Raw genomic sequence first — 21839 nt, 5'->3', positions numbered from 1 at the left:
TTACTCAGTGTGAGTGAGTGTGAATGTGTGTGTGTCTCTTTACATTACATTAGTGGAATCAACTGTGGAACATCATCTACACCAGGGGCACTCAATTAAAATTCATAGAGGTCCAGTTAGAGAAAATGTCCTCAAGCAAAGGTCCGGAACATTGTAACGTACAGTAGCTTGCGTTATGATTCAGTGCCATTGAACTTAGGCTACTTCAATGATTGCAGTAGCCTAATGGTACAATGTCTGTATGTAGTCAACGACTGACTGTTAAATCAAAATAAACATCAACAATGTTTATTTAGTTTTCATATTTAACTGGATTAATTATAAATAACTAGCCTACACTAATAATAAATACATGTTCTTTTCTCATTTCAAGTAAAATAATGGCTGCATTTAAAAATAACATACAACAGAGTGCTTTGGGAAAATGTGCATCTTAAAAGTGTTTTAATTTGAGAAAGAAAATCTTCTTTTCTTCCCTTAACTCCACCTTTTCTCTTGAGAGAAGTGAGTTCCCTATCTATCTATCTGTCTGTCTCAGTGTCTGTCTCTATCTATCTATCTATCTATCTATCTATCTATCTATCTATCTGCCTGCCTGTCTGTCTGTCTGCCTGCCTGCCTGTCTGTGTGTCTGTCTGTCTGTCTGTCTGTCTGTCTGTCTGTCTGTCTGTAACCTCGCGTCACCAGGCTCTTCTCGGCGAGAAAGAAGTCTGTCTGTCTATCGATCGTTTGCAATGCAAACGTCACATGCCGTTGGGCAGTGAATGTGTGAGTGTGCCCTCAGTCTGGATTTGAGTGTGTTTGCTCGTGTGGCGCTTTCACAGACAGGTTAGGATCGCATCGCACTTCACATGAGACATACTGCCTGGTTTTGAGCTGCCCGTGAGAACAATGAATGAACATCTAAGAGTCTGCCTTCTCCGGATTAAAACAAAATCTTTGTTTTTGTTTTTTGAGCACGCCATGTGAAATTACTTATATCTCTCGCATATCTCCGTGTCGGACAATCTCTCACACTGGAACCGACTGGAACAGGCAGAATCGAATCGGATATTTGATTGGCTGAGTAGCATCACGTGTGATGATTTACAGCGCATGCATTGGTCTGTGAGCTTCCTGGCAGATTAAACCAGTACCGTAAAGGGTATGTAACCCAGGGTTAAATTAGGGGTTAGCTATAGTTTTTTACATTTTATTTTAAGTAAAAGCTAATTTTTCAAGCTCTTTTATTTTATTATGAACCACCATGTGACTGTCAACCTACCTACTGCAATACCATATACCTACCTGTTTACTTACCATACCAGTTGACCTGCCAAATGCTTACCTGTTGTGTACCTGTATGTATGTATGTATGTATGTATGTATGTATGTGTGTTGTTTTATTTATTTTATTACTTACCTGCTATATTTACCTGCTGTGTGATTATTGTATTTTTATTTTATTGAATTGAACGTTGAAGTGAATTTTTAGCCATTGGGTGGCTACGCCACCATTTTCCACCACTGTGGACTACCAAAAGTGGGACAGTACACCCAAGGACTGCCAAAGGGTTTGCCAATGTACCTTGCTAGCCAGCCTGGTTGGAAGGCATGTCAAGACATGTCACCAGGAGTTCTTTAATGCAGTTCTCACGGAGCGGGACTGTGATTGGAGGGATGTGGCCGCAAAGGTGGGCACAACAGAGACTGCGGTAAAACGGGCATAGGGGATTGGTGGAGTGGCGCAGGGAGAGGGCGGAGCTACGGAGTTTTCGGGAGAGGAGAAAGTTTTGGAGTCAGTCTGATCTGGGAGTGAAAGGAGAGACATTGCGTGAATTTACTGCAGAAGTTTAGAGAAGTATTAGTTAGCTGGCGTTGCTCCTGCCTAGCGTGTGGAAGTTTGGCACTGGTAGGTGGTATGGAGGTGGCCTCAAGCTACTAAGGACTTTTAAGAACTTTGCTGGAAGAAGAGCGGTCTGTCCACCGTTCACGGATAGTGAAGAGCGGAGCCGTTCTCCACTGATTAGCTCAGTCAGTGGGTATGTCGTGTTAACTGGCTCTTGCCAGATCAGTGAGTCCACATTAGTTAACCGGCACGAGAGACCAGCGTCAGCACTGTGTTTGACAGAAGCGCAGAGTAAAGCGGACACCGGTGGATTTCTCCCGTTTCTCAGCCCAGCTCCACAGAAGGACTGCGCCCGATATCCACATCTCTCTCTCTGGCCACGGGAGTTTCACTCACCTGTCCCCCGTCTGATTCATTTGCCCGCAGCCCGCCACCACCTGTTCAGGTACAGTCCGTGTGTATTTTTTTGGCTCTGAAAAGAGTGAAGAGGCTATTCTGCCAGCCACAAGGAACTCACACCAAAAGCGCAGTACTGCAACGGGGTGGGATAAGTAATTTTGTGTGCTTTGCGGGGACTGTGTATATTGGCCAGTTGCAGCTAAGTGTGTGTGTGTGTGTGCGTGGTGTATGCAAGGTGGGCCCACATAATTGTTTATTTTACAACTGGTGTTATTGATAGTCATTATAAGTAATCAAACATTACAGTACATGCTGTTTGATGATTTATTTTGTTTATTGCATTTTTCCATTGCATATTTCTTTTAGTATTGACCTTTCATCTGTGAGGTGATTTTGTAATATTGAAGGCCTGATTTCTGAAAGCAGGACAGTAAATTCACAGGTACCAATACACCTTACAGTACAGGACTGGTGTATTGTTTATTTGTTTATTACCATTTCTGAGGGTATTCATAGCTGTGAATAGCATTTCTTTTGTGGAGTGTTTCATTTCATTGTTGCTTACATCCTGAAAGAAAAAAGAAACAAAGTATTATTATCACTGTTATTATTTGTTAGGCAAGTGTATAATTAAATTCTGGTTTTATATTTTTCTATACTTACCTGGTAGCGTGATATTATTACTTTTCAGTGTATTTCACTTACCTGAGGGTATTTCCTATAAGAGAAAGAGGGAGAAATATAATTAGTATCTATAGTTATTAGGGATTAGAAACACATTGAGGATACATTATACATTAGTCTATAGGATAAGGTATATTAATGGGGCATTGTTTAGTAAGTATTTAGAGTACAGTAGAGGTAATTATAATGTAAAGGGCACTTACCTTGAATTTACAGGTCCCCTCCACTGTCATTATTAAAGGGGCATTTCTAATACAAAGATAAATCAAACAAAAAACCTAAAGGGAAAAAGTCCTATATAGACTCATAGGCAAAGAACTCGGGAAGCACTAAACCTATTAGCTCATAGGGGTACACAAGTGCTACATAAAATGGGGGCTCGTCCGGGATTTCTTTGTATTTAGAAGTAGAAGTAACCCAGAAATAGAAGTAACCCAGCAATAGAAGTACTAGTTATAATTATAGATATTGAAAATGGAGTCGCAAGTCGATTTAGTAGCTGAGCTGCACGAATGGTGTGAAGGAGAGCACTTAGATGAGGCCCATGCACTTATGGTTCTTCTGCCTGAGGAGCTAGAAATAGACAAGGTAGAACACACACTAGAGACAGTGAAGTGTTTGGGACGTGTGAAGGTCCGAGGACGGATAACCCACAAACAACGAGGCAAGTATAAGTTCTTGTGTGAATGTAAGGAAGTCCTAAAGCCAGAGCTGGTCCCACCGGAGGTAGTTCCGGGTGAGGGCCAAGAACCATGGTCCATCATAATAGTGGTGGGAGAGTGGACGCCGCCTGCACCCACTGATGAGTTCAGAAAAAAATTAGAAGGGTTCATCAGGGCCGAAGGTAAGTCCATGGGAGACCTCCAAGGTTTTTTTCCGGTTGCCGATGCTTCCTCTGACACTACTGATCCGCTCTTGCGCTCGCTGGGTGAGTTATTCAACAAAGCAAGGCCATCCAGTGAGCAGACAAATTATCGCCGCCTACGCCAGTTTTCAGGGAATGTGCCGGTCCCTTTAGGGGAGGAGCCATTCGAGACCTGGTTAGAGCAGGCTAAGTTCATGGTAGAAGAGAGTGACTGCTCCATTAAGGAGAAACGGCGACGTTTGGTAGAAGGCCTAAAAGGGCCTGCCCTAGAAATAGTGAAGGCTGCACGTGCCAGTGACCCAGAGGTGAGTCCTGACCAGTGCATAGAAGCCCTCGAACAGGTGTTTGGAACGGTTGAGTCAGGAGAGGACCTCTATTTTGCATTCCGTTTAATGCAGCAGCAAGCCAAGGAGAAACTCTCTGATTTTGTGAGGCGTTTGGAACGAGCGTTAGCTAAAGTGGTTCAGCGAGGTGGTCTCCCACCAGGGAACGCAGATAAGGCGCGGTTGGAACAACTGCTACGAGGCGCAGTGGCCTCTGACCTTATGCTAGTGAACCTGCGGTTGAGGGAAAGGAGGGTAGCACCACCTACCTTTCTCCAGTTGTTAAAGGAGGTACGCTCTGAGGAGGAGTATGAGGCCTCAAGAACCAAGCTAAACCCGTCGGTGCGCGCCGTTCAAGCTCAGTCTGATTATGACAGCAAGCGGGCTGAGATACAAAACCTGAGGGCCGAAATAAAAGAAATTAAGGCGATGTGCGTTGCCATGGCAACCACCCCACCCCCTCAACCAGAGAGTAGGGAAAGACAGGTGCCAGTTAGTCCTGTCAGCTGTCCCGAGACCCGCGGTGATGCGGAGGTGTCTGCTTTAAAGAAACAGGTCAAACGCTTGCAACAAAAAGTAGACAACCAACAGATTCAACAGGCAGACGTGCCTGTGGCAGTGTTGCCGGTGGAGACGTCCAGAAATGTCCCCCGCCCGCCGCCACGAAGGCCGCCAGCCGACCCAGACGAATATTTTTGCTACCGCTGTGGTGAAAATGGACACTATGCAGGTAAGTGCAAAAACCCTGAGAACCAAAGTAGGGTCATCCAGAAATTGATCCAATCTCTGAAGAAGGCCAGAGGTCCGTACCAGAGGACCAGTCCCGGGGAGGATACCGACCGTGTGACCTGCCATGCCAAGAAGAGCGCCGTGGACACTTGGAGAGGTAGAGACATTTCTCCGGGCCTAATTGGACCTCCCTCTCTAGAGACAGTGAAGATCAATGGCCACCTGTGTGAAGCAATGTTGGACAGTGGCTCCCAGGTAACCATTATATTTGAGAAGTGGTATGACACCTACATGTCTGATGTCCCTATCTACCCGGTAGGTGGACTCGACATATGGGGCCTCAGTGAGTCGAGTTACCCGTATAGAGGTTATGTAGTGGTGGAAATGGAGTTTCCACAGAAAGTAACCAACACCCCGACTACCATATCAGTGATGGCGCTGGTCTGCCCCACTCCGAGAGGCCCAGACCAAACCCCCATCATAATTGGAACTAACGCCAAGGCAAGTCTGCCTAAGCGTTTAGCTAGACTGTATGGGGAAGTAGCGGGTGTGAATGTAGCTAGCACACAGGGAAAGGGACACAGTACCAGTGAAGCCCCAGCAGGCTCCAACACCGGGCAGCGGGAAAGTGAGGATGAGGAGGTTGGGTATGTGAAGTGGCTAGGGCCTGGCACATTAGTGTTGCCGCCTGGGGTCAGCTACCCAGCTCTCTGTCATGTGGAGTTTGAACAGCCAGTGGATAAAGAAATCCTTATGGTAGATGTTGCTCCCAATGATCCTCTCCCGGGTGGTGTGTTGTTGACGCCTATGGTAGTGCCACGCTATGCAGTTGACATCAAAAAGTTCACTGTGCTGCTACAAAACGAGTCAAGGCGAGAAGTGGAAATAGCAGAGGGTACGATCCTTGGTTGCCTATACCCCACCGACGTGGTTAAGTCTGTGCCCAAGCCAGAGACGGAACCTACTGAGGGGTTTGACGCTTCCAAACTTGATTTCGGAGATGCCGACATACCTGAGGAGTACAAGGAGAGACTCCGCCGCAAGCTAACTCAGAGGGTAGACGTCTTATCATTAAGTGAGTGGGACGTAGGGCTAGCGAAGGGTGTAGAGCACAACATCCGTCTAGCGGATGACCGGCCCTTTAGAGAGCGGTCTAGACGTCTAGCCCCAGCGGACATTGACGATGTGAGAAGGCACATACAGGAGTTGTTAGCAGCTGGCATCATTAAGGAGTCGCGCAGTCCGTATGCATCACCCATAGTGATTGCACGGAAAAAGAGTGGCAAAGTCCGTATGTGCATTGACTATCGCACTCTGAACAGCCGGACTATACCCGACCAGTACACCACACCCCGAATTGACGACGCTCTAGACTGCTTGTCAGGGAGTCAGTGGTTCTCGGTGTTAGACTTAAGAAGCGGCTACTACCAGATAGCCATGAAGGAAGAGGATAAGGAGAAGACTGCTTTCATCTGCCCGCTGGGGTTTTACCAGTTTGAGCGCATGCCACAGGGCATCACTGGGGCCCCAGCGACATTCCAACGGCTGATGGAAAAGGCAGTAGGAGACATGAACCTGTTACAGGTATTAGTCTACCTTGATGACTTGATCATTTTTGGCCGGACTTTGGAGGAACACGAGGAGAGACTCATGAAGGTGCTAGACCGACTCCAGGAAGTCGGGCTGAAGATCTCGTTGGATAAGTGTCAGTTTTGCCAACCTAAGGTTAAGTATGTTGGACATATTGTTTCAGCAGAAGGTGTGGCTACTGATCCAGCGAAGATCGAGGCTGTCACCACCTGGCCCCAGCCCACTGACCTGAAGAGTTTGAGATCTTTCCTGGGTTTCTGCGGTTATTACCGCCGGTTTGTCGCCAACTACTCCTCCATCGTCCGACCTCTCACGGAACTGACCAAGGGCTACCCTCCCACGCAAAAGGGAAGGAAGCCCAACGCCTGGGAGCGAGGGAAGAAGCACCAGCATGACCCTCCTTATTATGACGAATCTGAACCCTTTGGTGAGCGATGGGATGCAGCCTGCACTCAGGCATTCCACAACATCATCAACTGCCTCACCCATGCTCCGGTATTGGCATTCGCAGACCCCAACAAGCCGTACATCCTGCATGTGGATGCGAGTTTATCTGGGTTGGGAGCTGTGCTCTACCAGGAGTACCCAGAGGGTTTGAGGCCGGTGGCATTCGCCAGCCGGAAGTTGAGTGCGTCTGAGCGGAATTATCCCATCCACCAACTGGAGTTCCTGTCCCTCAAATGGGCGGTCGTGGACAAATTCCACGATTACCTGTATGGGGCCAGATTCACAGTGCGTACGGATAACAATCCGTTGACGTATGTGTTGACCACGGCCAAACTCAATGCCACGGGGCACCGTTGGTTGGCCAATCTGTCCACATACGAATTTGACATCAGTTACAGGCCAGGCAAAAATAACATTGATGCCGACCTGTTGTCAAGACAAGTGGCATGGGAGGAAGACACAGGGGGATGGGAGACCATCCCAAAGTCTGGAGTGCGGTCGATCTGTAAGCGGATACGTACCCGAAGCTCTCCAGTACTGCCACCTAGATATGTCGAACAGCTAGGCGCTCCCCCAGAGTGTGTCCCTGACATTTACGCGTTTCCCAGTAGGGTGGATGTGAGCGCGCCCAGTCAATTGTCCCGACCAGAGCTCATTAGTGCACAGGTCGAGGACAAAGTGATAGGACCGGTCTTACAGGCTCTGAAGAGTGGTAAGTGGCCGGAAGACGTAGAGATGAGTGCAGACTTGAGGTTGATGAAGAAGGAAGTTGGGAAGCTGGTGATTAAGGAGGGCCTCCTGCATAGGCACAGCAAGAGACCGACTGGAGAAGAGGTCTCTCAGCTGGTGTTGCCAGCAGAGTATAGGGCCATTGTCCTTAAAGCCATGCACAGCGACCTTGGACATTTAGGCATTGAGAGGACAACTGATTTGTTGAGAACTAGGTTTTATTGGCCTCGTATGGCTTGGGACACTGAGCAGTTCATCAAGAACTGTGGGGAGTGTGTGACTCGTAAGAGCCCTTGCCAACGAGCGGCGCCTTTACACCAGATTGTCAGCAATGGTCCCATGGACCTCGTCTGTATAGACTTTTTGTCTATGGAACCAGATTATCAGGGAATCTGTAATGTGTTGGTTGTAACTGACCATTTTACGCGGTACGCCCAGGCTTTTCCGGCCAGGAATCAGAAGGCATTGACAGTGGCCAAGATTCTGGTCGATAAGTATTTCATCCATTATGGGTTGCCTGCAAGGATCCATTCGGATCAAGGAAGAGACTTTGAGAGCAAGCTGATCAAAGAGATGCTGAAGATGCTGGGGATACGCAAATCGCGCACCACACCGTACCATCCTCAAGGGGACCCGCATCCGGAAAGATTTAATCGGACCCTCCTCTCCATGTTAGGTACCCTGAGCCAGGAAAAGAGGCGAAGGTGGAGCCAGCATGTGACCTATCTGGTCCATGCATATAACAGCACCAAGTGTGATGCTACGGGGTATTCTCCGTATTACTTGATGTTCGGGAGAGAAGCTAGGTTGCCGGTTGACGTATGCTTTGGGACATCTCCAGATGGTGAGGACGGTGGGCCCCACAGTAAGTATGTCTCTAAGCTGAAGGATGACCTTCAAAAAGCGTTCAAGCTAGCCTCAGATGAAGCCGATAAGAGTCACCAGAGGAACAAGAAGGCCTATGATAGGAGGGTGGGGTTCCAAACGTTGGAAGCCGGAGATAGGGTCCTTCTTAAAAACCTAGGGTTGAAAGGGAAACATAAGTTGCAGAGCCGATGGAGTTCCATCCCTTATGTGGTCGAGGGGAAGTTACCAAACTTACCTGTGTACCGCATCAAGCCAGAAGATGGACACGGAGCTCTGAAGACCATCCATAGAGACCATCTCCTGCCCATCGGTCAGTTAGTAAGGCTGCCGAGGACAGAGAGAGAACCTGACCCAGTGAGGCCGCAAACCCGATCCAGGACCGGGAGGGGAACCTCACGACCGCTTCCGCTACCCGTCCGCGAACCAGAAGTGAAGGACTTTTTGTCTGATTCTTCCTCAGACATGGATGGTTATGTGCCTCCAGAGCCATACCAGGAGTACCTAGCTGGACTGTTGAGGCAGGGAAGCAGGGTTAGGCAGGACCGAGAGGTCACTATTCCCCCTCCCCAGGAACCAGACCCACTTACAGATGCCGGGAGTGAACCTGATGAGGAGGAGGTAAGTGAACCAGATGAGGGTTCAGACACTGCTCCTGACGTGGATCCTGAGGCACAGGCCGAGATGGTAAGTGAGGAGGAAGAAAGTAGGGATGAAGAGGAGGTAGAAACAGAGCCGGTTGCGCCAGTAGTCAAGCGACGAATCAAACCGATCGTTAAACTTACCTATGACGCGCCAGGCCAGGCAAGGGATGAGCCCATTACCATTGTGCACCGGGGGGTGGGAGTGACCATCCAGGCCGATGATGACGGTGGACCGGGAGTAGCCCATGCCCTTCTCCAATATTGGTGTAAAAAACCACCCAAACCGCCCAAAGTAGTTAAGTGAATGAGGGCATTCACATTTAAGAGGGGGGAGGGTGTAACCCAGGGTTAAATTAGGGGTTAGCTATAGTTTTTTACATTTTATTTTAAGTAAAAGCTCATTTTTCAAGCTCTTTTATTTTATTATGAACCACCATGTGACTGTCAACCTACCTACTGCAATACCATATACCTACCTGTTTACTTACCATACCAGTTGACCTGCCAAATGCTTACCTGTTGTGTACCTGTATGTATGTATGTATGTATGTATGTATGTATGTATGTGTGTTGTTTTATTTATTTTATTACTTACCTGCTATATTTACCTGCTGTGTGATTATTGTATTTTTATTTTATTGAATTGAACGTTGAAGTGAATTTTTGGCCATTGGGTGGCTACGCCACCATTTTCCACCACTGTGGACTACCAAAAGTGGGACAGTACACCCAAGGACTGCCAAAGGGTTTGCCAATGTACCTTGCTAGCCAGCCTGGTTGGAAGGCATGTCAAGACATGTCACCAGGAGTTCTTTAATGCAGTTCTCACGGAGCGGGACTGTGATTGGAGGGATGTGGCCGCAAAGGTGGGCACAACAGAGACTGCGGTAAAACGGGCATAGGGGATTGGTGGAGTGGCGCAGGGAGAGGGCGGAGCTACGGAGTTTTCGGGAGAGGAGAAAGTTTTGGAGTCAGTCTGATCTGGGAGTGAAAGGAGAGACATTGCGTGAATTTACTGCAGAAGTTTAGAGAAGTATTAGTTAGCTGGCGTTGCTCCTGCCTAGCGTGTGGAAGTTTGGCACTGGTAGGTGGTATGGAGGTGGCCTCAAGCTACTAAGGACTTTTAAGAACTTTGCTGGAAGAAGAGCGGTCTGTCCACCGTTCACGGATAGTGAAGAGCGGAGCCGTTCTCCACTGATTAGCTCAGTCAGTGGGTATGTCGTGTTAACTGGCTCTCGCCAGATCAGTGAGTCCACATTAGTTAACCGGCACGAGAGACCAGCGTCAGCACTGTGTTTGACAGAAGCGCAGAGTAAAGCGGACACCGGTGGATTTCTCCCGTTTCTCAGCCCAGCTCCACAGAAGGACTGCGCCCGATATCCACATCTCTCTCTCTGGCCACGGGAGTTTCACTCACCTGTCCCCCGTCTGATTCATTTGCCCGCAGCCCGCCACCACCTGTTCAGGTACAGTCCGTGTGTATTTTTTTGGCTCTGAAAAGAGTGAAGAGGCTATTCTGCCAGCCACAAGGAACTCACACCAAAAGCGCAGTACTGCAACGGGGTGGGATAAGTAATTTTGTGTGCTTTGCGGGGACTGTGTATATTGGCCAGTTGCAGCTAAGTGTGTGTGTGTGTGCGTGGTGTATGCAAGGTGGGCCCACATAATTGTTTATTTTACAACTGGTGTTATTGATAGTCATTATAAGTAATCAAACATTACAGTACATGCTGTTTGATGATTTATTTTGTTTATTGCATTTTTCCATTGCATATTTCTTTTAGTATTGACCTTTCATCTGTGAGGTGATTTTGTAATATTGAAGGCCTGATTTCTGAAAGCAGGACAGTAAATTCACAGGTACCAATACACCTTACAGTACAGGACTGGTGTATTGTTTATTTGTTTATTACCATTTCTGAGGGTATTCATAGCTGTGAATAGCATTTCTTTTGTGGAGTGTTTCATTTCATTGTTGCTTACATCCTGAAAGAAAAAAGAAACAAAGTATTATTATCACTGTTATTATTTGTTAGGCAAGTGTATAATTAAATTCTGGTTTTATATTTTTCTATACTTACCTGGTAGCGTGATATTATTACTTTTCAGTGTATTTCACTTACCTGAGGGTATTTCCTATAAGAGAAAGAGGGAGAAATATAATTAGTATCTATAGTTATTAGGGATTAGAAACACATTGAGGATACATTATACATTAGTCTATAGGATAAGGTATATTAATGGGGCATTGTTTAGTAAGTATTTAGAGTACAGTAGAGGTAATTATAATGTAAAGGGCACTTACCTTGAATTTACAGGTCCCCTCCACTGTCATTATTAAAGGGGCATTTCTAATACAAAGATAAATCAAACAAAAAACCTAAAGGGAAAAAGTCCTATATAGACTCATAGGCAAAGAACTCGGGAAGCACTAAACCTATTAGCTCATAGGGGTACACAAGTGCTACAGGTAGAAAAGCATGTGCCGGTTAAAAAATAAAAGCTCGGTGAAATTAGTGTCCTCTAGAGAGAGAGTGGCGTCAGCGGAGGACCAAAATGCAAGAATCATTAGCCAATGAACAGCCAGGAATGGGTCTCGCGCTACTTTTGCATCTTAAAATAAAGCTGATAATGTACAATTTGATTCATTTCAAGGGATGAAAAACCCTTTCAAAGTACAACACTGTCTATTTTGATGCAACTCGACAGTGCTGCTTTTTTTACTGAAGAGTTCCACTTTCTACTTCCTGGAAAAAAACTGGTCCATTGGAGTGAATGGAGATGTCGGAACTCTTCTATTATACGGCTCTGGGTGAAATGTAACGATTCTCAATGATTTGTAGGTTATAGGGCTCGGTCCGGATAGGACGGCGCCTGGGTCCGGATGCGGACCGGAGTCCGGACTTTGGGGATCGCTGATCTACACAGATACACCCTTGCAGCAGTAGAGTAACACACACACACACACACACACACACACAGAGAGAGAGTTCTGTCCACAGCTGCTGCTGGATCGCACCTCCTTCCCAGGGAACACTATTGATCTCCCCGCAAATTAGCATAGGAGGAGAACACCAAACTGGTCTGAGATCAGCGTCTAGCCTCCTCTGCCTCTGCATCGTTGGCAATGCATATATATCAACAACAAAATGTGTGGCGAGGCTGCCAAGCTTTACGGGCTTCCCGAACTACAATTTTGCGTGATCTGTGTTTGAAAGAGCCTATAGTCACTTTCAATGTAATCCCGGCGGGTCTTCGCACGGCGCAAATGCGCTCTGAAAAATGGCTCCTGTCTGTTGCTGTGTTTTCCTCGTTCTCCTCCTCCTCCTCTCGTTCGGGCTGGGACACAGGAACGGGGTCCGGTTTGGGTTTGGGACCAGGCGCTGGAACCGGATCGATCATGTTGGTCACGGGTTTGACTACCGCGAACAACTCATCCAGGTTCGCTGCCCTGCAGCAAGGTGACCAGCTCGTGCAGCGCGCCGAGGGGCGTTTCAATGGCGTTTCTCCTACTCTGCAACAGGCAGCGTTTCTCCGTTTTCTGTTATTTCCTCCTCCTCCATTTCAAAACAACAGCTGCGTAGTTGTTTGTTCACGTGTTGTCGGCTTGGCTTTGAGGCCAGGGACCTGATACCATGTCACAGGCTGGGGAAGTCTTTGAACTACGCTAAGCTCTAATAAAAACAAAAACACGTCAAACACGTATTTGGCTGGGAGGCACATTCCTGATAAGACGTTAAAGACGTATATGGCCAGGAATGAGTTAACAGGTCAAGTGACATCATGGGAATAGGCTTGGAGTTGTGAGGAGCCGAAAGGGTACAGGGGGAGTAGGGGAGTAACTATCTTGACATCCCATAGTCTTTGGTTCATCGTGACGTCACAACGTATCAAATCTCCCATTCATTTGAGAGCAAAAAAAAGCAGTGTTCCACCCATAGAGGGCACTTATGCCAGTTATGCTGCTGAAAAATGATACAAATGGTAGAATGGCAACAGTTTGGTCTCAAATGTGGAAATTTTGACCAGAATTCTTCACACACCACCCCCAAAGTCATATATATTGGTTAAAAGCTGAAAAAAAGTGTTTTGGGGGTTAGTTACACTTTAATAAGGCACTGTTCTCACTTTAGATCCGGTACCTGCAAAAAGCATAGTTAACTGTTAATAAGTGCATAGTTAACTGCTAAAAAGCGATTATTAACACTTATATAGTATTATTAACATATAATAGTGTTAATAAACACCTTATAAGAGCCTTATTACCTATTCATTAACGCTTATTAACACCTTGAGTGGCATGGACGAGATATCTCGTCTTACATAATCCAACCGTTGAGTGCCAAAGACGAGATATCTCGTCTTACATAAACATTTTTTTTTTTTGACGGTGGGACATCAATCAACCCCATTTACGTCTTCTATATCAATATTGGAGGAAGAGAATGTGTATAATCTATTTTACCGACCACTAAGTGGCGACAGTTCTCTCCAGACAGAGAGAAAGCCACAGCCACGGGTCCGCTAGAGAAAGCCAGTCTAATTTTCAAGGAAATAGCTGGGCGAAAACTCTTTCGATTTCACACACACACACACACACGCGCGCGCGTGCGCACACACACACACTCGAGTACCTTTGCGCATAAATAAGACCAGAATCGCAAAAGCTTCTTCAAAGCTCTCAGCCGACACCTCAAGAAACGAACGAGCCAGTTTTACAGTCCAGACTGCCAGAGAGCGGCCGCGGAGCCTCCTCCCTCCGCAGCACAGACGGAGGGAGGAGTTTGGAGACACACACACACACACACACACACACACACACACACACACACACACACACACACACACAATACAGTATACAGACTTGCCCAAGGGCACCCATAATCACAGGCACGTGAGGTGGTTCTAAAAATCCATTTATCTCTAAACTCTCTGAAAATCTCTGAAACCATGCTGTACTCAACGGCTAATATCTACATAACTACTAACTCTGCAAACTAACTCTTTTAGACAGAGAAAGCACACATTCTATTAGTTCTTTTTAGATGATTGGTGTTCACGAAGTCTTAACAGAAAAGAATCCTCGGCTCTTGTAAAATGAGCCAGAATCCTCAAAAAAAAACCTGGCACAACTTACCTACAGGATTGAAAAAACGGCTGGCACTCAATGTGTTAATAGAACCTTAGTATAAAGCGTTACCCCTTCGGACCATTCAGTCTCTCTCCTTATTGTTACAACCATAGACTGTATAAATATATGGACGTAGAGGGTTACAACCGGGCTCAAGGAAGTAACAAATGAGGGGAGTCACCCAGACACCACCCAGAGGATTTGAGTGTTCACAACGTTAACCCAAATGAGCACATTTTCACAATATGCTACTATTGCATAATAAAAAATGAACTGCTATGAAATTGATAGATATTTACTGTACTGTAGGTCCTGATTTCATCAAAATGATGCAGGTAGTGGATGACTGAAGACATCACCTCAACGTTCAACTTATTTACACAGGTTTTCAATGTTGGTCCAGGCCGTCACATCAACATCTATTCATGTCAGATTGTTTGCTGGGCAGTGTTACCTGCTGTTTAAAAATCTGTCACTTCTCTGTATTTCATTACCCCCATCTTGGAATATTTCTTCATATTTCATCCTCCTGAGAGCCTCTAAGTGTGTTGGACTCCTGGAGGCAACAGCTATAAAACGTAGCCCTCCATCTGCTGCGGGAGCACTGGGTGCTGCGCGACCGCTCCGCTGGTATTAGCCTATATTAATGTATTTTCCTTGACAATTGGAGAGCGGAGAGAAAAATGGTCCTGATTGGAGTTCCTAAGCTGTCCCCAGTGGCCTGAGAGCAGCTGATAATTGTGAGCGGGATAGATGTGTATATCAAATAGTTTACAAAATGAAGCCAGCTGTGTTTCCCCTGCATACTGTGGCTTCCTGACATGCACCATTAAACCTTATTAGCTACTTCCTTTAACTGAGATCCTCCTCACCCCATCTTCCACCCCTCATATTAGCCTTTTTTCTGTCCCTCCAACTGGAAATTATTTGCTTTATTGCAGAGTGTCAACCTCTCGCTGTAGTTTTCTGACACGACATAATTGGCACTTTAGATTATAATCATGGATGAGATGCTGTGTGATTGCAGTCTTTTATGCGCAAATTTTGGCAGATTGTTGATGATTTTGTTCTGCCTTTGCCTCTTGGTGTCTCTGCGTACGTCTCATCTCGGATCCCTCTGACAATCTGCGTAGCTTTTCCCAGAGGTCCTCTCTTCACAGCACCTCTCACAAGACATTAGCTTTGAAATGACTCGTAAAGAATCAATTGAAAATGATCACAATAGGAAGTGAATATCAGAGGGGAACGCTACATAGCTCATGAACAGATGTCTGCGTGTACACGCCGCATGTCAGACACAGATTATTGCTTTATGACATTACCGGCAAAGCCAAATGGGGTAATTGTACTGATGTTTAGATATGATAATAATTTCTCGGAATGAGAGGAGGGGGGATCTAAAATTACTCCAAACAGATTGACAGGTGGGTTTTTGAACGCTGCTGGTGGGAAGGCACGTTCCCAGACGAGTCAGCCAATGGAAAATCAGCACATGCTTAAAAGTGAATGAAATATAGTTGACTGGAGGTTACCATATGAAGGCCAGGCTGTGATAGGCCAAGCTATAGAGATGATGTACTGCTAGGAGGGGGCTGAGATTGTTGATGTAACCCAAAGTTGTTGAAGTAATTACTCCTTGTACCTGGGTGGTCCCAATGCGAATAGAGTGCATGTTGTGGTATGTGTGTGAGTGTGAGTGTGTGCACGTGTATTGGGTGTAGCGGTGGTGGAGGCCTTTTACGATTGATAGCTTCCTATGTAGAGAGATATAATAACAGCAAAAACAGCACAGATGTCTGATAATATTAAATTAGAGCTGTTAACCCCTGCAGCGCTGGGCAGATTGATGGAAGTGTCACACAATGGGGCCTTTATACAGAACAGGAAGGTATCCTGATGATGGTGAGAACCAGGAATGGAAGAGTGACAATAAGCCAAGTACTTCATGTGCTATTACAGGTTATTTCTTTCCCCATGCAACATGGTGTTAACATAGGTGCTGATTCTACAACACAGCATAAACAGTATTATCACTGCAATTAATTTAATAGGAATAGGAGGTTTCCTCTGCACTTACATGCATATATGATCAAAGATGTTCAATGTAGGCATTGCTACAATAAATTATTTTATTTTGTTTGAGTGGTTTCTAAATTATTGCATTGTAAAATACCCATCGTTTTTACAGGTGATTTCAGACTATAACTCCAGTAAATGCATCACAACTGGACTTGGTCCTGATTGGTTTCCCTCACTAAAGAACGACTGAAATCCTCCAATCAGGTCAGTTTGCAGCCTGTATGTTTCCACCCAGCAGGTTTACCTCATTTGAATTAGAGGAATTGCTGTTGTCGGCAAGTCAGGGTCCAGTATTATGACTCTTCTGCATGTCTTCATCATCATTCAATAAATACATGTTTACTCAGCTACATTTACTTGCCAAGCATAAAAAATAACATTATTCTTATCCTGAGCCATGGTATATTTAAAACAAAATCATGAAAACTCAATAATATGTGACCTTTACAGTAAGTTGTTAATTTTTCTTCTGTCGTGCCTTCTTGAGTCTCTGGGAAATGTTGCGTGTGAGCAACAAAAATAATGGGAGCGACATGACAGGAAGGAAGTGATTGGCATCAAACAGATAAAGGCAAAAGAAAATCCTGCAGGGAGGAGCAGTGGCTGTTTATTTCAATTGCAATGCATGTCTATGAATGCTAACACTCCATATAAGCCTGTCCATATACTTTAGTTGTTGAATTTAATTCTTCTATAAGAATGCTAACACTCCATATAAGCCTGTCCATACCTTTAGATGTTTAATTTAATTCTTCTCTGTTTACATCCGGCCTTCATGCCAAAGGATGAATCACAGGAAAGTCACATGGAGGCAATATGAATGAAGCTCAAGACAGCAGGGACATACTGTTGCTTCTGGCCTGGAGGGAGGAGGTACAGTCAAACATCTCCGTATGAGAACACTGACAGACATTTTGACAGGGGCTTCCCATCAAATTATTTTCCTTATCAAAGTAAGGGTTAACGGTGCACATGGAAACATCAACCCGATCTCCCAAAAAATTGTAAAATAGCAACGTTTGTGGAGCAACGTTGCTATTTTACAATTTCGGCTCAGAAATTGTAAAATGAAAAACGTATGTGTCTACAGCGGTGGGCGTGGTTTGGGCGTGGTTTACAGAGATTTTCTGTTTCTAACCCCTCCCCCTACTCTAATCCTAACCCTAAAATCTCAGAACGTTACTATTTTACAATTTTCGAGCCGAAATTGTAAAATAGCAACGTTGGTCCAAAACGTTGCTATTATACAATTTTCTGTGAGACTGTGTTGGGAAACATAGTCAATGCAATCATATAATAAGCTGACATGTTCTCTGATGCCTTTTAAATGTCCATTAAACATCAGAGGGCACGCTATCTCACACCTCCAAGGGTTCTGCCCTTCACTAACGGCATTCTGGGCCAAAATATTTGATTGGTACTCTAAGGCGTACAAAATAGCCCTGCAACCGGAGGCAGAACTCGCCATCTCTGGCTGCTCGGAGTCCTCTCTGAACTTCCCTACAGCTGTGCAACAATCTCTGACACTCGGGACAACTGTCACCAAAAAACTCATTCAGAAGGAATGGAAGTCCTCCTCTTCAGCTTATTTTCAGGTGTGGCTGATGGATCTCTGTTATACAGATGGAGAGACTCAGGTCCCTGAGAACCAACTCGCTTAGAAGGTTCTCAACTATTTGGGACCCGTTTTTGGCCTACTTTGATGAGGTTAAGAATGAATAGTGTCTGAGGCTAGAGGTGACAGATGCCCGTCTGGTTTCTCATGGACGCTTTGCATGGGAACTCGTGCACGACATCTATTACAAACCAATAACAAAAGCACCGTATACGGCTGGTAGTACCACATTGTAATGATGAACGTCAATGTATTTTTTTCTTTTCTTTCCTATGTCTGATCCTGTTTGTACGAGTTTTAGGGCCATGCATGATGAAAAATAAAAATTACAGGAGGATTTTTTTTTTATTTTTTTTTTATCCTTTTGAGAAAAAAGTCGAAATTTCGTGAATAAAGTCGAAATTTCGACTTTAATCTCAACATTTCGACTTTATTCTTGAAAGAAAAGAAAAAAACTTGCTCCTCGGATTTTTTTTCCTCTTCTGTCTGGTGCTTAAATTTCGACTATTCAGGAAATTTCGACTTTATTCATGAAATTTCGACTTTATTCACCAAATTTCGACTTTTTTCTCAAAATGATATTTTTTGTTTGTTTTGGAAACCCTCCTGTAATTTTTATTTTTCATCATGCATGGCCCTAAAACTCCGTCGTATGTTTTTCTTGTTTGTGTATTATTATTGCTCTATAAAAAAATTAAATAAAATATTGAAAAAATATATATATGCCCATTAAACAAGCATCACATTTGTCACACAAAAAGAAAATGAAAAAAAAAATATCCCCCTGCTGTCTCGGCCATTGCTGCACCCCCTCTCTGCTGATCACTCAGCAGGTGCTTCTCTTCACCTGACAGCGACGGGTTTCACCGACAGGACGTAATGCATGGGAGGATCACACTATTCTCCACAGTTCCCCTCCCCCCGAACAAGCGCCCTGACTCGACCAGAGGAGGCACTAGTGCAGTGACCAGGACTCATACCCCACCGGCTTCCCACCCGCAGACACGGCCAATTGTGTCTGTAGGAACTTCTGACCAAGCCGAAAGTACCGCTGCCGTGATTTGAACCCGGGTCTTCACAGTGGTAGGCGAGTGCATTTACCTTTACACCCAGATGCCCCCAAAAATTGAACAAATATGTACTGTTTTTGTATTTAGTGTGTTAACTTGTGAGCCTTTTGTCTACCTGCAGTCTGCAATGCATCTTTCTCTTTGATATAGCGCTGCTAGATGAATGTGTCACTTGACCATAGTGTTGGAAGCAGATATTTCTTCCCTCTTTCTCTTAGAGGAGCACTGGATGCCCTTGAAGCTGTGCAGAGTGTGATTTGTAAATGAGATAGGCGAGTATTACAGACCCTTGGTATTTCTCTTGGCGCCCTGGCGATCAATTAAAGAGCGACAATAATAAATGTATACATTTAGAGGGATTTCGCCGCGGTGACAAATGATTTTACCCTTGAGCTATTGACATTGTCTGGGAATAAGCGGTGTCTGTCCCTGTTGTGTATTCTGTCTGAGGGTCCCTTCCTCTGCTCAGGGAGTCTGAGGACATGGCAGACACATATTCATCATTAGCATGTGAGCATCATGGACGCACACACACACACACACACGCACACACACACACACACACGCATGCTCCCACGCAAGCATCCTCTGCTTAACATGTGTGTAAAGTCTCTGGCCTAAACCCGCATCTCTTGGCTCACAGGTCAAAAGAAAAGATTTTAATCATTGTTATCACTTATAATGGGATTTGGAAAAAGATAATCGTGAAATATTTGTGTGATTCTCTTCTCGCTGATACCATCTTTAGACCGAGGTAATTGGATCCCCTGCAGTCAACTGAATGATGATTGTGAGCTCGTTTATTAAGTGGGATGAGAGAACTGTGCGGTCGCATGTTCTTTGTCCATTCATTTCACAACTCTTCTCTCCGCCGTTTGCCTGCTTCCTCTTTCTCCATGCCAGGAGGTTTAGAAGTGGGCTTGAATGGTCCATCGCACCTACTTTTCACACCTTTTTTCTGTCTGACATCAAAATGGGAAATTATATCTTTTAATCCCCCTTTGATTTTATTCATGGCTTTGATATGTCACCTAGTTCATATGATTGATTGGTTGAGGGGGGGGGGGGTGATGGAATAGTAGTAATAGAAGTCATTAAGCTGGTGGGGATCTAATATTACCAATCTGCTGGCCTCTGAGAGATCCATCAATAGGTGAGATATTTTCTCTGGGACACATTTAACATATTTCAATAACGTAATTTTCATGTGGGGCAGGTCAGGCTGTGAGTACAAAGGGCATGGTGTTGGAGTATGTGAGTTGAATCGGGGCGTATGCTAAGCAAATCAATAAAACATTAAACGCAGCATGCAGAGAGCAGCCCATTTGGTACCTGTCTGCCAAGGGCAATGGTCTAGCCACTCACAAAACAGAGAAGGATTGGAGTTGCTGGGCTTGAGGAATGCTCTGGCACTAACATAATTGGAAGGTAGTTGCCTTATGACTGCAAATTGGGTTTTTGCGCTTCATCAATAGGCATTTTGACAAGCGGCGTCCATCACGGCGCGTCTCACGCGCGCAACGCCGACCAGAGAAAGAAGTGTCTCCATAATTACATTAAATCTCTCCCTCTCGCCCACCCCCAGCAACCTCCCTTATTGTTGGACAAGAAAAGCAATATGGTATAATTAGGTTTGATTGGGGTTGTGGTGGTGGTGGTGTTGGGGTGTGAGGGGGTGTGGGGTGTACGTTTCCGGTGAGATCTGCAGATGAACGAAGTTACCATAGCGACGTGCTTCTGTGTCCACTGGTGCGTGAAACATAAAGCGAGGCACGTGGGCACGTTGGACAACACAAGACATCTGTTAAGTGAGAGGATGCCAGGCGTATTGACACTGACCCGCTGCCATACATGAACTAATGGCGCCTAAATGCAGAAATGCATCAGTTACACATGATCTGCTGGGAGGGGGTTTAATCTTCCTGGCTGGCTGTGTGTTTTGTAGGATGTTTCTGTTGTGATTTGTTTGGGGGGATGGCAGCAGAAGGGTTGTAGGATGTTTCTGTTGTGATTTGTTTGGGGGGATGGCAGCAGAAGGCTTGTAGGATGTTTCTGTTGTGATTTGTTTGGGGGGATGGCAGCAGAAAGGTTGTAGGATGTTTCTGTTGTGATTTGTTTGGGGGGATGGCAGCAGAAAGGTTGTAGGATGTTTCTGTTGTGATTTGTTGGGGGGATGGCAGCAGAAGGGCTGTAGGATGTTTCTGTTGTGATTTGTTTGGGGGGATGGCAGCAGAAGGGTTGTAGGATTATTCTGTTGTGATTTGTTTGGGTGGATGGCAGCAGAAGGGTTGTAGGATTATTCTGTTGTGATTTGTTTGGGTGGATGGCAGCAGAAAGGTTGTAGGATGTTTCTGTTGTGATTTGTTTGGGTGGATGGCAGCAGAAGGGTTGTAGGATGTTTCTGTTGTGATTTGTTTGGGTGGATGGCAGCAGAAGGGTTGTAGGATGTTTCTGTTGTGATTTGTTTGGGTGGATGGCAGCAGAAGGGTTGTAGGATGTTTCTGTTGTGATTTGTTTGGGGGGATGGCAGCAGAAGGGTTGTAGGATGTTTCTGTTGTGATTTGTTGGGGGGGATGGCAGCAGAAGGGTTGTAGGATGTTTCTGTTGTGATTTGTTTGGGGGGATGGCAGCAGAAGGGTTGTAGGATGTTTCTGTTGTGATTTGTTTGGGGGGATGGCAGCAGAAGGGTTGTAGGATGTTTCTGTTGTGATTTGTTGGGGGGGATGGCAGCAGAAGGGTTGTAGGATGTTTCTGTTGTGATTTGTTTGGGGGGATGGCAGCAGAAGGGTTGTAGGATGTTTCTGTTGTGATTTGTTGGGGGGGATGGCAGCAGAAGGGCTGT

This window comes from Poromitra crassiceps (genome assembly GCF_964638095.1).
Source record: "Poromitra crassiceps genome assembly, chromosome: 1".
In the NCBI taxonomy this organism is placed as follows: Eukaryota; Metazoa; Chordata; class Actinopteri; order Beryciformes; family Melamphaidae; genus Poromitra; species Poromitra crassiceps.
This window is presented reverse-complemented; position numbering follows the sequence as displayed.